Genomic DNA, 19,145 nt, shown 5'->3' on the forward strand with positions numbered 1-19,145 from the left:
ATCCTACAGATACACACACAATCGGCGTCTGGAAAGATTGTAGAAGTTTTCCTCGACTTTTTCTTTCGGTATCGATCAGTTTTCCCAGCGAAGAAAAAAGTTGGAGGATGAGAGAGAAACTTTTTTTCTCGCCTGTGAAAGAATAAGACGAGAGCAACTTTTTTCTTTCGATGCTCAACGGGAAGGAGCACCAGATGGTGTTCGCTTCCTCTGCGATCTAGAGGGCGGTGTTTAACTTTGTCGAATCCTGGTAATCTCCTACAGGCTCCTCTTGAATCCCTCCCCCCTTTCCTGACAACCCCCCCTTCATCATTGCACCAATAAGAGCAACCGATCTGTCTTGGTAGCAGACTGTATGGACGTATCATTTTCGGACAAAATAATAAGCGCCTTTCAATTTGAAAATAAAATATTTCGCGTTTTGTGAGTTATGACGATGTATGTTGTTCCTACTAGTTACAGTCCCAGGGCGATGTGATGACCCAGCATGATGCTAATCGAACTACATGGGTCCATGCAAGGAATAATAATTGTTGTAGCTGAATTGGAGTGATAGAGTATCGAATGTAGATCACTTTTAACTACTGCTTTCGCGAGCCCTATGAGTTATATGGGAATCACTGATATGAAAAGCATTTGTACTGACCATCAATGGTATGAGAATCTTTGATTCGGAACTCATTACTACTGAATATGTCTAGTAAAAGAAGCATTGAGGATGACAGGTCTTGAGAATATATAAATGACTAGCCGTCAGGCTCGCTTCGCTCGCCATATCCGTCTAGCCGGGGAGCTCCGCCCCCTGGTCCCCCGACTGGATCGTCTAAGAATGAGATCAGCAGGCTCGCTTCGCTCGCCTGCATTTTTCATTTGAGCATTTTTATCATATGTAAGGACGATCCATCGGGGGTCCAGACTAAACGTCTGGCTAAACGGATATGGCGAGCGAAGCGAGCCTGACGGTTATTCCCAGGAATAGCTCTGATTGAAGTAGAAGTGCCCAATCAATTTTTTCGCGATAAATGAATTTCAATCTTCAACTTGGTGCCAACCTAACAAAGTCAACTCAATGCCAATCTGACAAAATTATTAATTTAGTTACCAGTTAACAACTGTTTCGAAGAGGTACTCTCTCTAGATTATAGTTCTATATTAACATAGAACTAACCATCATGAAAATCATGAAAAATTGAAATTTTATTTAATTAAATGGGAATTTATTATTTCTAAGTAGCATGGTATTGTACGTAGAAAGTCAATACAAGGGTGGTGTTGGAAATATTTTTCGAAAAGAGCTGTTTTTATTCCAATGAAATGTGTCAGAGCTTTCGAGGCTAGAAAAACTTCCACACAGTTTCTATTCCAGATTTTTTTCAATTTCGATTTTCGAAGCTCTAAACTTCTCTGGAGAGCTCGCTGTTCTTTTAATCCTACAGATACACACACAATCGGCGTCTGGAAAGATTGTAGAAGTTTTCCTCGACTTTTTCTTTCGGTATCGATCAGTTTTCCCAGCGAAGAAAAAAGTTGGAGGATGAGAGAGAAACTTTTCTTTTCGCCTGTGAAAGAATAAGACGAGAGCAACTTTTTTCTTTTCGAGGCTCAACGGGAAGGAGCACCAGATGGTGTTCGCTTCCTCTGCGATCTAGAGGGCGGTGTTTAACTTTGTCGAATCCTGGTAATCTCCTACAGGCTCCTCTTGAATCCCTCCCCCTTTCCTGACAGACCCCCCCCCCCTTCATCATTGCACCAATAAGAGCAACCGATCTGTCTTGGTAGCAGACTGTATGGACGTATCATTTTCGGACAAAATAATAAGCGCCTTTCAATTTGAAAATAAAATATTTCTCGTTTGGTGAGTTATGACGATGTATGTTGTTCCTACTAGTTACAGTCCTAGGGCGATGTGATGACCCAGCATAATGCTAATCGAACTACATGGGTCCATGCATGGGATAATAATTGTTGTAGCTGAATTGGAGTGATAAAGTATCGAATGTAGATCACTTTTAACTACTGCTTTCGCGAGCTCTATGAGTTATATGGGAATCACTGATATGAAAAGCATTTGTACTGAGCATCAATGGTATGAGAATCTTTGATTCGGAACTCATTACTACTGAATATGTCTAGTAAAAGAAGCATTGAGGATGACAGGTCTTGAGAATATATAAATGACTAGCCGTCAGGCTCGCTTCGCTCGCCATATCCGTCTAGCCGGGGAGCTCCGCCCCCTGGTCCCCCGACTGGATCGTCTAAGAATGAGATCAGCAGGCTCGCTTAACTCGCCTGCATTTTTAATTTGAGCATTTTTATCATATGTAAGGACGATCCAATCGGGGGTCCAGACTTAACGTCTGGCTAAACGGATATGGCGAGCGAAGCGAGCCTGACAGCTATTCCCAGGAATAGCTCTGATTGAAGTAGAAGTGCCCAATCAATATTTCCGCGATAAATGCATTTCAATCTTCAACTTGGTGTCAACCTAACAAAGTCAAATCAATGCCAACCTGACAAAATTATTAATTTAGTTACCAGTTAACAACTGTTTCGAAGAGGTACTCTCTCTAGATTATAGTTCTATATTAACATAGAACTAACCATCATGAAAATCATGAAAAATTGAAATTTTTTATTTTCTCGAAAATCCATGATGTAAATCTCAGAAAATCCATGATGTAGGCTAACCATCATGAAAATCATGAAAATAGTATTTTTTTATTTTCTCGAAAATCCATGATGTAAATCTCAGAAAATCCAATTGTATGGACATTTTCAATTATAATTAAGAGATAAGAAGAATATACATGCTAGAAGACGAACTTTAAACCCTTAAAAACCACCTTAGAGTTAAAATATTGCCAATAGATTTCTTAGTGCGCCTCTAAAGGGCCAACTGAGCATAACTACAAAATTTGAACGTTTTTGGTCCGGTAGTTCTCAATTCTGCGAGTGAGTGAGTGAGTGAGTGCCATTTCGCGTTTATATATATACGATAGATAGATAGATAAATTCCTTTCATTTACACTTTACAATTACAAAAGTAATGTGGGCGAAATTTGAATGCAGAGATCGATCAAAACAATATTTTTTGATGAATATTGTTCTTCAATGTGTATGCAATTAATTCTTTAGTATTGCATGGATCATTTGAGATGGATGATCATAAGATGGATGGGATGAGTTGACTTTATGAGTTGGGAAATAATATTTAGAAGGTACTAAATGTATGAGTTGAGAAAATAATATTCAGTGCTGAATGCAGGAGTTGGGGAACTAATATTGAGTAGGCCCACTAAATGCAGTAATGGTGATGAGAAAAAGCAAAATCCAATAACCCGAACGATTTTTATCTGTTCACTCCCAATTTTCTTCCATCAAGTCACAGGAAACATTTGGCGATAGAAACAGCTTTTTTGGACAAGTGCCATTTTGATTTCTTGTTTCATTTACCGTGTCCCTCTCCTTCACTTTTCTTCTTACTCAATTTTTCGAAACCATTTTTTTCTTCTAATATCCTCATCTCTACCTCGCTCGTTTTACCTTGATCATAGCAAACCATCATGAGACTCAGTTCTTCAACCATGTATGAGAATAAGGTTCTTGTTTTCAATTTACAGTGGGCTGGTTATGAAGTGGAAAATACTCATCAGCGTTCGCTCCGCTCTGCATGACAAACATCGATCAAAAATCATCACTAGTTTCGTGTCAATCAAAAATCAGAAATCTCGTCTGCCGACAAAGCCACTCGCACGCGCATGCGCGCGCACACAGTCAAAACGAACTGAAATATCATTATCTTGAGCTTCATTTTCAATCCGGAGTCTCCAGAGACTGGAACTCGTTGCTGCTGGAGAACTCATCTGATTAGAGTAATCAACAGTCCAGCTCCAGCTGAACTGGAAGCATGTAATGACATCCCAAATGTCAGAGCAGCTAGAATCTATGTCAGTAGCCAGTAGCGGAAACTAAAAATGAATTTGCACTTGCGAAGAGTATTTCAGTCGACACTAAAAACCATTAAAATAGCGGGATCGATCGTCGGCTGCTCTATAGGCTACATTAGACCTATACACTCGATTATTATGATTGACATGGTGGTTCAGTACATAAGCAAGAAGTAGGTCTTCGAGATGAGATGGAATGCATTTAATGGATAGTCGAATTTGGCAATCAGGGTGTAGACTCTGTAGATTAACCAACTGTATCAACTATGTATTGTGTGATTCTTCAAGACGAAAAATACAGAACAAGTACATGAATGCTGTATGTGGAGTAAGTACGAGTATATTTTTAATGAAAACAAGAAGACACGCAAAATTGAATATTCTATAACAAGTATCTCTTTTCTGTATAGGGCTACTTGTAATATAAATATAGACTAAAGAAAAAGAAAAATCTCAAACCCTTTTTTCAAATATTTTATCACAAAAAATATTTCAAAAAGGGTACTGAGATTTCCATGTGTGCTTGTTCATCTATGACAAGTACTTTGATAAGAGATACATGAATTTGCTCATAATTTACAATCATTAGATAGAGAATTGAGTTTGTTCTTTGTGGCCCTTCAAAATTATTTCTTTCATATTATGTGAATATTTCCTGTTTAGTGATAATAATGTGTAATTTCTCTTCTGTTTGGTTTTGAATCATCTAAATTTTAAAATCTGCTTTGTGAAAATAATTAAGAAATGAAAATTTTGCCAAGTGAACAAGTACAAGACTTAACCTATTTTTTTCAAAGTATTCAAAGTTTTTATTTTTTATTCATTTACAATGCAAATGACACTTATGCAATAACATAATAGAAGATAAAATAATAAGGTAGTCCTTGTGCTATTTTTCTTCCAAATTTATAGGTGACAAAGTCCAAGATAGGGTTAGAATTTCATGTGTACAATTTTTATAAAATTCTAGTCCAAAAGAAAAAAAACATGAAAACTATGAATTTTGAATTTAGATGACTATGTGTAACCTTATTTAAATATGAGCAAATATATATCTAAATATATAGCATAAGGTTACCTTGTTTTTTCTTTCCCTATCATTTTTGATGATGTACTTATTGTATGAATAAATAGAGAATTTTTTTTAAGAATGCATGGAAATAATAAGTTCATACTTCACAATTATCAGATAGGAAATGCATGCATTTAAAACTATGATATACTTAATAATTTCAATCATATTAATACATTCAACGCAATTCAATAAGACGCCTACTGGTCTATTATATTATTGACATCTATTGATCAATTTTAAATATTGTAAATTCATTTAAATGATAATCTATTGAATCAATTCAACACAAGCATCGAACAACAACTATGATACACGCGATAGATTGTAATTTATTTATTTATTCATAGACAATAGATACAATGCAGGTAAAACAACAGGCATTCGCCCGAAATCGATTTGAACCTTAATTTGGAATACACAGTCTAGGGGTTATGTAAATGATAACTTAATTCACACACTATTTTGAGTCCAAAAAGATATTGTGTAGTGGTAGCTATTTTTTTGAGAAATCTTTTTTGCTTACATGATCCCATGAATAGATTAAACGAATTATAGAAGCCTATACTTCATGCATATCTCAACAAATTCTTGAATTGTGCAGTGTTGTATCATTATATCTATAGCTTACTATCCTAAAATCCATGTAAACCTACATCATACTAAAAATTGAGAGTCATATCCTACCAACTGCTAGTGAAATAATTACACAGCAGCCAGGAGTTATAAATGACAACGTTGAAAACCCTGTTGATTTTTTTTATCAGCATCTTCAGCCGGAGAACATCCGATTGTTACCATTGTCATCAACGTCTCTATAACATTCATAACTATCCTCTCAAGCGAACATTTTCAGTGCCTCATCATCCTGTCAATTCATAACCCCTTCTTCTTTTGTATGATGTTAGCTTTTTTGATGGTGATTGCCAACTCACCTTTCAGATCTCTACCTCCGGAACTCCATTGAGCCCTTCCTTTCCTCTAATAATACATAATTTATTTGTAAGCGGATTATATCTACTTAGTGTCAGAAGGCAGTGTGTGCTCAGGCTTGAAGAGACCGCTCTGGATCTGCTATCCTTGTCTACCATCCAGTTCTAGTGATAATCTTGGGCTACTATCCTTGTCTAGCATCCAGTTCCAGTGATAATCTTGCGCTATTCTTTCTCACACACCTGTCTTCAGTCTTTGATATTTGATTTGGTTTCTTTGTTCAACAGACTGCCTTGTCTTGCGCCTGAGCCTCCCTCGGAGATATTAGGCTGGCACCAGAGTCAACTGGAAACAGCCTGAATTTGAAAAGGTGTTGGGAATTGACAGGGGATTTCTTCTTTAGTGCATCTCTAGGAACAGGGCCTTATGGCATCAGGAAATACAAGCTTTTATTCTAGTAATTTCCCATTCTAATAACTAGTTGACAACTGATACTGTCTATTGTTGTAGAAAAATACTTAAAATTTCTGGAATCTAATTTATTGCCAAAAACTGATGAATGCGTAAATGTACAATAAATATGAAGAAAAATATAAATCTGAATACCCTTTTCAAAATTATTTTCCCATCACTTGATAACATAAAACATCACTCAGAAGATTGAAACAGAACATTGAACATTGAACAATTATATTCATTTTCTGTTTCAATGACAATGTTGCAGCAATACTTATTTATTCCTAAAAATCATCCTTTCCATAGAACCTACTGATAGGATTAGAATAAGCTGACATCAAAGGGTTTAGAATTTTTTCTTGAACTATTTAAATGGGGATGACCATAATCTGAACTCTCATAGAGCTCACACTTCATTTTGATCCAACTTTAGCCTCTCTCCAAAAGAATTGGACGCCTCAAGAGAAGCAGGTGTATCCAAGTATCTCTTAATTTGATTCTTACAATGAAATAATATACATGGGCCACTAGTGGAGGTGGAAAGATTCTATTTTAGTTTTCATTTCATAATTAATGGAATATATTGGAGGCGAATTATATTTTGAATATTTGAATGGGGATATTTAATGGAAACTTATTCCAATCCTATCAGTGGGTTCTATGGAAAGGATGATTTCAATGAACAAATAAGTATTGCTGCAACATTGTCATTAACACAGAAAATTTATATCATTTTTTTCTATTTTATATTATTTTAATGAGGAACTACACCTTGATATTTTTAAAACCATTGATGTATTGGAACAGTTCGAGATACTATTTTCTTTTATTCCATCATTATCAATCTTTAATGAACTGTGAGCTTGGAAATTAAGCAGCAGAGTATATACTGTGGGAGAAGCCCACATTGCGGATGACTGTCGACTAATAGAGTCTGAGCTCTACTGTCATTGACGGAGACAAGACACGCCCAAATCTCAGCCAATGGCAGTAGAGCTTTGCCTTTATTGGCTGACAGTGTTCATTGGCCAATCATAGAGCTTTCCCCCCACTATATTTATACTCTACTGCTCAATGTTTCAGCTTTGAATTCAAATATTGATGATGGTGTAACAACCAATAGAATATTGTTTTAATAGACCAGTGGTTTTGAGAGTATCAAGCCGTTTTCATTCAATATGGATATTCACCACAACACAAAAACAATAAGAATATTGTAAATATTCTTCTAAAGATTGTGAATAAGGAAAAAGTCGTTGAATTTTCCTATTCAAAAATCAACTTCAATGCTCAGTTTGAAATGATATATTACGTGAGTTTATTTAAAATATAGTTGAACAGCAATGTGTCACAACAATAAAAAATACCCAAGCTTTTGCTCTTTTGTTTTGCTCAACGATACCAAAATATGTTGTTTAATTTGTAATTGATTTAATTAATTTTAGAAGTATTTTGTCAATTTAAAAATGATTTTTGTGTGAATGGATTGTAAATTGAGTGTGTACTCTTCAATATTATTGGAGAGTTTGGAAGTGACACATAACCTCTAGCTACATTATATTTGGACTGTTGTATAGATTGGAATTGGAACCGTTTTGGGCGTGAGTTAGCCTGTGGTACTTTTCTGTAAGTTGTATAACTCTGAATGATTGAATAAATAAATTGATTAAATGAACGATAAATACGAAATATTACTCCTCTAAATACAGTTCCACAATCCTTCTTTATTCGAATTATCATAGAGAAACGAAAACTATAAGAACACGATGTATTGCTGCAACATTGTCATTAACACAGAAAATTTATATCAATTTTTTCTATTTTATATTATTTTAATGAGGAACTACACCTTGATATTTTTAAAACCATTGATGTATTGGAACAGTTCGAGATACTATTTTCTTCTATTCCATCATTATCAATCTTTCATGAACTGTGAGCTTGGAAATTAAGCAGCAGAGTATATAGTGTGGGGGAAGCATCCACATTGCGGATGACTGTCGACTAATAAAGTCTGAGCTCTACTGTCATTGACGGAGACAAGACACGCCCAAATCTCAGCCAATGGCAGTAGAGCTTTGCCTTTATTGGCTGACAGTGTTCATTGGCCAATCATAGAGCTTTCCCCCCACTATATTTATACTCTACTGCTCAATGTTTCAGCTTTGAATTCAAATATTGATGATGGTGTAACAACCAATAGAATATGTTTTAATAGACCAGTGGTTTTGAGAGTATCAAGCCGTTTTCATTCAATATGGATATTCACCACAACACAAAAACAATAAGAATATTGTAAATATTCTTCTAAAGATTGTGAATAAGGAAAAAGTCGTTGAATTTTCCTATTCAAAAATCAACTTCAATGCTCAGTTTGAAATGATATATTACGTGAGTTTATTTAAAATATAGTTGAACAGCAATGTGTCACAACAATAAAAAATACCCAAGCTTTTGCTCTTTTGTTTTGCTCAACGATACCAAAATATGTTGTTTAATTTGTAATTGATTTAATTAATTTTAGAAGTATTTTGTCAATTTAAAAATGATTTTTGTGTGAATGGATTGTAAATTGAGTGTGTAACTCTTCAATATTATTGGAGAGTTTGGAAGTGACACATAACCTCTAGCTACATTATATTTGGACTGTTGTATAGATTGGAATTGGAACCGTTTTGGGCGTGAGTTAGCCTGTGGTACTTTTCTGTAAGTTGTATAACTCTGAATGATTGAATAAATAAATTGATTAAATGAACGATAAATACGAAATATTACTCCTCTAAATACAGTTTCACAATCCTTCTCCATTCGAATTATCATAGAGAAACGAATGACTCCCATTAAACTAGCTCTGACAGATCAAATTAGAACTGAACTATTGAGATTCAATTATAACTGTCAGTATTATCCATCAATAACAACCAATGACTCCCATTGAAATAATGCTGACAGTTCAAATTAGAACTGAGATAGTGGAATTCAATTCTGTCAGGATTCTTCGTAAATATTATCAATGATTTCCACTCAACCAATGGTGACAGTTTGAAATGAATCTGACTAGAGAAGCCTTGAGCAGCAGCAGCAGCATCTAGGCCTTTTTTCTTTCAGATGGGAAACCGGCCAACTTTAATCATAGCCCAACAACTATTCATTATTGATTTCTGGCCCGGATTTCAGCTACCAAGTTGTGGGTGGGGCTGTAGTCTCAGTATAATACCACCGTACATGTAGCAGCAATTCAAGAAGGGATCCTGTGTTGCGATGATCAGTACATAACTTATTCTCCGGCAAGCATTTTGTGTGTTGCTTGCATCTAGACCATAGATCATGATTGCCGATCCTGGACCGACTTGTTGTCTATGTTCTGTGAGATTGGATAATTATATAGCAATGAGCAGGAGCATTACATGTGAAGAAATTCTGGAAGGAGCAAGAGGGGTGGTGTATTGAACTCAGATTATCCTATAAATGAAGTATTTTAATAGGGGTACTTAAATGTTCAATTATTATGGGAAATAAAGAATTAGTACATTTTTTAAACTTTTTATTTCATATGAACACAACTAAAGTATGTGAAATATATTGGCTACTTTTAACATGAAGAGGAGAACCCCATTTCTCCTTCCACAGTTTGTAGCGTAGACACAGACGGACATCCTGCGCACAATTGAATGCGCCGTGTCATTTTCTTTCACGTTCTTGTGATGAACACATCTCCGTAACATACACAAACCAATATACCTGCTGGCCTTTAAACGACTTGGAACATAGACAGCAATAGCTGGAGAGGAGCTCTCTCAACACAGATACAAAAGAAGGAGGATGCTGCTAGGTAGTGAAAGTGATTAGTAAAGGATAGCGCATCGGACCTCTCCGTCTTCGAGAAAGAGCCGTGTTAAAAGTAATTTCTCACGTACTTTAGTTTTGATATATTTTAGATATTTATCGAAATCTTTTAATATATTCAAGATGTTTTGACACTTAAAAGTAAGGCATATATGCTTGAAACTATGTTCATATGAAAACAAAACATAGAGAAAAGTACCAGTAATTTTCCATAGTACTTTCCTATCAGAATACTTTTTTAATCATTTATCTTGATGTCGACAAAATCACTCCCAATGTTGAAATATGTTTGGTTGTAATGAATACCATTCATCTTCAATATCACCACAAAATTACTGCGCTATTTTATTTGTCAACTGGTACTATTAATTATTACAATAAACAAATTATTGAATCAGATGGATTATACATTATGGTCCAAGCATCGAAAACCTCCTCAATTATTGGATTTTTGGATGGAAGAAATGATTTTATTAAATATCACTTAATATAGATTGAACAATTAATGATAGATAAGAAATATAAATCGATGAAGGGTTCTAAGTAATGATGGAGGATTAATATTCAATTATCTATGTGATATTCTTGTCGTTCTCGATGGATGAAAGTTTCCCACATTTTGCTATTCCAATCCTATAGAGTTTTTTCTCAATGCTAGTTGGAATGATGAAAAAGATTGCAACATTGAGGTTGATTTGATATTTCTGTGGCTTGGTGCAAAAACTACCAATGTCAATTTTTTTCAAAAATGAGTTTAATACATCAGTAATATCGATATTATTTTCAGTTCCAGAAGTGTCAATGTCTCATATCAAAGCAATAAAAAGTTACAAAATTTATACTACTAATGTCATGATTTAGTTCCACTCTCAGAGTGTGAGAGTATTACACTCTCAGGGTGCGAAAACTACCAATGAAGACATATGTTTTTAGATTGGCATTCATACTCCGTGTCAGATCTACCAATGTCGACTTCTGCACTTCTAGCACTCGCATTTCCGTATCGAAATGCCGTAGATCGAAAATACAAGGTGATCTTTCAAGCTGATTTGTGAGAAAGTTGATATTTTGACATAGGTAGTTCTTACACCAAGCCACAGATTTATTTCTATACGATGTTGAGTTTTATTATCTATTAAATCGAACATTTGTCACCAATGATTATTGAAGAATATTTGCCCTGAATCCACTTGAGGGTCTGAATACATCACTCTTTATCATTAAATTTAATGAGATTAAAATGACATTGTAAAGGATAAAACGAGTTTATGCAACAGAACTACTTCACAAGATACATCTAATTGAGCTTAAAATATCATTTCCATCATTCCTCATCACTTTTTTGCACTGCCCACTCTGCAATTAACAGTTGATTTATTCAGAGCAATCCTGTTTTCCTTCACTTGCTTCAATTTGTAAATCCTCTTGTCATCAAATTAACGTTTTTCCTTGAAAAACATATAAATTGCATTGGTTGACTTTTACAAACTGTGGAAAAATTACTTGGTTCAAGCGGTGTGTGTCCATTTTCAACTGCCTCAATTTAGGTTGATCTGTATAATTTGAGGAAACTTTGTCAGGTTATCTAGACATTGATAATCCAGATTCCACAAGATTTATACTACTTGAGAATCCATTAAGTCAAGTCACACCGACTCTGAACATTGATATCCAGTTTTATGAAGTGAGTGAACAGCCAAGCTCTTTGCCAAGTAGCTCCTTAGCCTTTAATTAACCAGGCTTAGAATGCAAGCTCCCAGCGCTGGGAACGGTCTTGTTGCTTCAAGCAATCCTGTTTATGTTACCTGAACTTTACTCAATACTTGACGTATTAGCATCACTTTGATTAATTCTGCATGCGCAGTGGAGACTGTTCATTCGAGTAATAAGTAGAAACTCATCGGCGTAACCACTTCGCATAAAGTGTGTCATGAATATTTATCGAGTTTTCTTGGAGTTCTTGCATGCATGGAAAAACTTGGTGAACCAGGTAAATGTGGTCAAGCTACTCTGAGTTGAGAAGAGGAGGAAGAAATAACAGATCATGTAATCTCAATTATTCAAGTTTTTTTTCGTATAATGGAAAAAACGAATCATGTAACCTAACCACTCAATAAAACCTAATGATGCTTAGATCTTACCTGCCATGTATTTTCAAGAATTTCAGTGAACATGCTCATCTACTCACTAGTTCCAAGTGATCATGATCGGCTGAAAAGATATTCTAATTACCAAGCTTCAAGACGTTTTTGCAGAAGGCTTTGATTTAGATGCAAGCTTTAGATTATAACAGGAAGGGCTACGGCTATTGAATCATCATAATTATAACTCAGTAGTTTATGGAATAAATTTTTTTGGAATATCATGAAAAATTTATATTGATCAAGTGAAGCAGAGTGTGGGATCTGAAAAAAATTAATCAAATTAAATTTCAATCACCAATTTTACATGTGTTACCACCAGTGTTACAAGAAAATAAAAGATAACTTTTTGTTAATTAAAAAATATCGAAATAGTTGGAAAGCACACATCGACATAATGCCAACCGGTAGAATCCCTGTGAAAGCACTTAACTATAAATCAGCAAGTAAGAGAGACGTTGGAAGTCCAAGGAAAAGGTGGTCTTTTCTAGACATGATTTTGAAGTTAAATTTCAATTATATTTTTGATAAATTTTAATTTCCAAGGCTATTTTAAAGACCGAAACAGGCTACCATGCCTATACCGTGAAAGTCAGAAGAAAAAGAAGAAGAAGAAGAAGACTTTTTGTTCAATAACTAGCGTGGCTAGAAAGAGAAATATTGTGATCCAGTCACGAGTCCAAACATTCATCACTATATTTAACATGATTTTAGAATTACTGAAAGCATCGAATGTATCTTTCAAGGATCATGATACCAGAGATGACAGAAATAATAATCAATAATATAGATTTCTTTACTGTATGGTAATACTCAGGTATCAAACTTCATCATTTTATGAGCATTCTTGACATAGAGTCCCATTTTTTCGGTTGATAGTAAATGGGCTACACATGAACTTCTATGATGATTCACCAAAATCATGGAACTTTTGAGTATTTACATCTGAGGCTGTGATGCTATTGTATTTTGCAGTTGAATAAATTGATAAATAACCATTTTACATCATATTTTATTGGAAGTTTATGATTAATTCATTCATTTACGAGTAGAACTTCATTCATATGTATAGAGAAATATCCACCTACAATCAGCTTACAATCCATTTGACTGTACTCTACTGTATTCTGAAAACGTTTCACTTTCCTTGCCCTATTACCATTGGTAAGGAAAGTATTGCTTTCCGAGAAAAATTATGGTACCACAATTTCTAAATGTCTATACATTTCAAGGTCCCCTAAGTCCAAAAAAGTGGTTTTTGAGTATTGGTCAGTATGTGTGTGTGAGTGAGTCTGTGTACACGATATCTCATCTCCCAATTAACGGAATGACTTGAAATTTGAAACTTGAGGTCCTTACAATATGAGGATCTGACACGAACAATTTCGATCAAATTCAATTCAAGATGGCGGCTAAAATGGCGAAAATTTTGTGAAAACAGGGTTTTTCACGATTTTCTCGTAAACGGCTCCAACGATTTTGATTAAATTTATACCTAAAAATGTCATTGATGAGCCCTATCAACTGCCACAAGTCCCATATCTGTGAAAATTTGAGGAACTCCGCCTCATCCATGCAAAGTTTGATTTTAGATTCCCAATTATCAGGCTTCAGATACAATTTGAACGAGAAAATTCAAGTGGAAAAGATTCAGCATAAAAATCTCTACAATTAATGTTTGGTAACATTTTCAGCTGAAATTGAAAATAAGCTCGAAATTCGAGAAAATGTTATTATTCAATTGCAAACTGTTGGCAAGTGTTGATTCTATTAAATCATTCACTATGAAGAGATAGCACACATCATGTGTCTCCAGCGTTATTGTCCTGTCACCAACTGGCTCTTATCTTTGAATAGTAGACTCTTATGCGCGTGAACACTAGCAACAGGTGATCAATTTTCATAACGGCAAGGAAAGTAGTATGAGTGTGCCACACCTGATTTTTTGTATTTTCTGTGGAATATGGACTATTTTTAAGCTTGATAAATGAACTTTGATCTGTCAAAACTTCCATCCACAGCTATAAAAAACCATTTGCATTGTTTTCTCTTCTTCAGGGCTACTCTTGTATATAAATAAAATTATAAATCTAAGTACCTGAAGCCCTAAGTAGTAAGTAGCGGAAACTTGTGACTAAACAATTTTAAAAAAGGTAGATAGATTTTTCTATTCTGATTTAAACATTTGCATTATACATCCAGGCTTCTACAAAAAAAAATTGAAGAAAGGAGAAGCTACATTTATAACTCCTAATTAGAATTGCAGAGTCTAGTCACAATCAAGATCTGAAGATATCAATCTGAGTAAGAAAAGCTATAGAAGAATAAAAGCGATTTCAAATTGACAGGTAAGTTGCCCATCCCTCTTACCGTTCTTGCTTTCTCTTTATCCCCTTTTTACCGCTCTTTCACCTCTTTACTCCTTCACCACCTCTTCATCAGTCTCCACTCTAATTCTTCTTCTTCTTCTTCTTCTTCTTCTTGTTCTTCTTCTTCTTCTTCTTCTTCTTCTTCTTCTTCTTCTTCTACCTGCACTTTTTTGCAATTCTCACTTACTTACTCTTTCACCCTCTCTCCATCACTTACTCACTTTTTTGCATTTCTCACTAACTTACTCTCTCACCCTCTCTCCATCACTCGCTCTCTCTCCAACTCTCTCTCTCCTTCACTAGCTCTCACTCTTTCTCTATTCTGCTCTCTTTCCAATACTCTCAATACTTCCTTCACTCTGTCCTCCAGATCAGAGCAATCGTGTTGATAAGCGGGCAACAGACACTGATTTATTCGGCGCGAATTCTGAGTAATTGTTAATAGAATCCGTTACAATGGATGATTGGCTGGTGAGGGAGAGGGGGGGTGGGAGAGGGAAGGATTCGCCATTGTTTGGACACCTTCTGAACAATGAGAGTGAGAACCAGATGCAGCTGATTTGCATTGGAAATCAGAGTGTCTGCACAATCAGAGTTGCTTTCGACGAGAAATCAGAGTTGGCGAGGAGTCGGGAACATCGGTCATTATTAAAGACAAAGTGAAGGGTAATAAGGAGATGAAGAAGTGGAGGAGAACAGATGGGTTAAGAGGTGGAGGAGGGGTAGAGAGTGGTTATGAGGTGGAGGAGGAGTAGAGAGTGATAAAGAGGTGATGGAGGAGTAGCGTGGTGGAGGAGGAGAAGAGGTGGGTAGAGAGGTAGAGGAGGAACATCAGAAGAAGATGAAGAGAAAGGAAGAGAAGAAGAAGAAATGGATAAAAGGTAGCAGGAGAAGATGTGGGAAATTAATTAAAAGAAGAGGAAGGAGAAGGTGAAAAAGGAGGAAGTGGTCAGAAAGAAGGATAAGTAGATGACAGAAGAAGACAATAAGAAAAAAAAGATTTGTTTTTTCAGATTGATTTCTACAGATCTGCAGGATGGGAGGAGAAGAGGGAAGAATAAGAAGAAGAAGATGAAGAAGAAGAAGAAGAAGAAGAGAAAGAAAAATATAAGATGAAGAGAAGAAGAGAAGAAGAAGAAGAAGAAGAAGAAGGAAGAAGAAGAAGAAGAAGAAGAAGAAGAAGAAGAAGAAGAAGAAGAAGAAGAAGAAAGAAGAAGAAGAGAGGAAACCGTGGACGGAAAGAGCTCGATTAGTGTGACGTTGAGACTCGTAATTCGCCAGTACTTCTTATTTATTAACCATGAATGTTAATAGCGGGCGGTAGCTGTGAGAGATAAATCGAGGCGAGAAAGAAGACTGCAATGAGAGAGAGTGTGAGTGAGAGAGAAGAGTGTTGATGGCAAGCAGTCACAGCATTTCACGTTGTAGTCCCAGTTTTATTCAACTGCATCACGTTAGTGAAACAAAGTAAACTTTCAGATTTTCCAATAAACTTTCAGATCTATAACATGGATGGTTACATCATACATCATCTCAGCTTTTCCATGGCCTATCAAATGATCTTCATCCTCACGTGAAATTTGTTTCAGAATCAAACACTTTTGTAAAAATGTTCCGTAGAGTCAAATATTTTGAATACTCTCCCTGTTCAGAAGCTGTGAGTTACAGAATAATGAAAATTTCCATTGGAGTTGAATTGAATTGAAAACATCTTCTTCAAAATCATGTACAGCTACATTGAGACAATGTCGATATCAATTTCCAAAGATAAATGTCTATCTTTATAAAATCACTTAACTTATATGGGCTATCTTATTCAAATAAATAAAAAATATATAAAACTTGTAGCACCCTTTTATTGAAACATTTTAAAAAAATGTGTTAGAGTTTTTAAAATGTTTCAATAAAAGGGTACTACAAGTTTCATATTGTTTTTCAAGTTAATCTTTGGATAAACATTACATGAAAAAAAATGAGAACAATAAACGATCATTTGATAAACAATAAACGATCATTAAATTAATAAAAACCTCGATCTGTAAACTCTGTGAGGAAGTGCTACCAAATATCATTCAGGTCTTCAATTCAATGTTTCAAAATTTTCTATTGATTGTAGTTCTATGGGTAATATTGCAAAGTTTTTCTTCTCATGTAATTTGTCTTCTCTTGGAAAAAACCAACCTGTACCTCTGCGATTCTCCCAAATCTAGAACCAAAACCACGAGCCTCATTCCTTCAAAAATTTTAAGAGAATGATTATGGATAAGACTTTAATTCTCTCTTCATAGGATGAATAATTTGAAACTGAGAAATATCACCTTTATTCATTCTGCTACTAAATTTTTCAAGATTTGATAGTCTGAAACTGATTGATCAGGAAGCTATTGATTCTGAGCTAAGATCCTAATTACTCAGATAAGTCAAGACTTCAATTTTATCTTTAATGGATAATTAATTTGAAACTGAGAGAAATTACCTTCATCGATTCTGATATTTAATTGTTCAAGATTTGATAGTCTGAACCTGATTAATCAGGTATTGATTCTGAGCTATTGATTCTGAGCTAAGATCTTAATTGCTCAGAGAAGTCAAAGAAGCGCGTGATACTCCCGTTGAACAGATAACCACAAGTCGACTCAATTTTTTGACTTGGTGGTTTAGAACTACCTGTATTAAACAACCATGGAGAAAAGATAGCATGAGAAGATATCCCATGGTGTAGGTCGTTTATGTTTCAAAAGTCGAAACTTTAAAATAATCTTTATCTAAAACTAAATAATCTTTAGCCGATTATTGTCGACTGCTGTCAATATTCCGGAAGAGAGTGTAAGAACGGAACAGTAGAGATTACCAGTGTCACATAATAGATTTCCTATCACAAAAAAAACTACTATACTTCATGCAAATCTTCTTCAGACTTGGAGAAATTTGCGGTGCAGAGAAATGGAGGGAGATCAGCCAATTGCAGTGATGGATTGAGTCATAGGTGGAAGCGTAGTTGTCAATTTGTCGAATAGAGTCAGTCGAGTCTGTGATTGCAGAGAGGAGAAACTTCCTAAGTTTAATATGAGCGCTTGGATATTAACTGGAAATTAGAGACCGCTGTATGCCTTTTCTGCTGCGCATGCCCATCCCAAGTCGGATTTTAATTTGAACAAAGTGTAGGATTATCAGCCTGAATTAACAGTGAAATTTGGAACATGAACGCTTCATAGCATTTTCTCTTTGATGGGACCATTCAATTATGCTATGATTAAGCCGGGTCCATACTGAACAAATGTTCGACAGACATGTTTGTTGAAACATTTTGGACAAATTTTATCATGTTTGACAAACAATGTCTGCCCGTGGACAGTGTGGACGCGTCACCAAACAAAATATTTGTAAGTAGTGAGGAAAATTTTTGGAAAACAGTAATTTTTTGTTTGACAAACAATGACTGTCCAAACTTTTTAAAATGTTTGTCACTGAGCTCCTCAACAAACATGTTTGCCGAACATTTGTTCAGTGTGGACCCGGCTTTAAACTCATTGAACCCATAAAACCCACCCAATTGTCTATTATCACCCTGATGTTTATGTGTGCATCACCCTCAGCAGAAAAATGGAGTAGCAATCCAATAGTGGTCAGTTTGTAACTGAATATTGGGGGACCGAGCTCCGCTCTGGAGTTTGAGAGCATAGAAAATGTGTAACGAAGATTGAATTTAAAGTGTTGATAATTATTTATTCATTCGTTTTCTCAGTCGTACAATTATTTTTTACAGTCTGTTATATGAGTAGGCACTCTCTTTGGGCTTATGCCCAAAACTGTACCTTTTCAAATTAATACTACAGTCCAAATCAAAATCTAGGTTAATCTAGGTACTATCACTCATCAAAAAAAAATTCATTAACACTTCAAAAAACAAGCACATCATTAATTACAAATAGATATAGTATAAATTCCATTTAGAATGATATACTCTGTCTGCTAAAATATTTATTTGTTGATATACTTTATACTATTCTGCACTTACAGAAAATAGTAACTATTTTGGACTTTCTGAAGTAAACATGATTTAAAAAAAAGAGAAATAAACAACAATAAGTTTTTCTTGTTGGATTATTTTTCTCGTGAGATCAGCTGAGGAATAACCCACACATGCACTCGCTCACTCACTTCCATTACGGTATCGACAGATGACTAAAGTTCCAGCAGTTTTTCCAAGGACGTATTTATCTTTTTAATGTCTTTCAGCGAGTTATCCCAGGGTTGAGACCTAGTGCAATCGAATTTTCATATCATGAACCTACTTTGTTCCAAATTTCGTGAGAATCGTTAAAGCCGTTTTCGAGATCCGGTCACATACAGACATAATATAAACATATAAACACCTAAA

This window comes from Nilaparvata lugens, chromosome 11, assembly GCF_014356525.2.
Source record: "Nilaparvata lugens isolate BPH chromosome 11, ASM1435652v1, whole genome shotgun sequence".
In the NCBI taxonomy this organism is placed as follows: domain Eukaryota; kingdom Metazoa; phylum Arthropoda; class Insecta; order Hemiptera; family Delphacidae; genus Nilaparvata; species Nilaparvata lugens.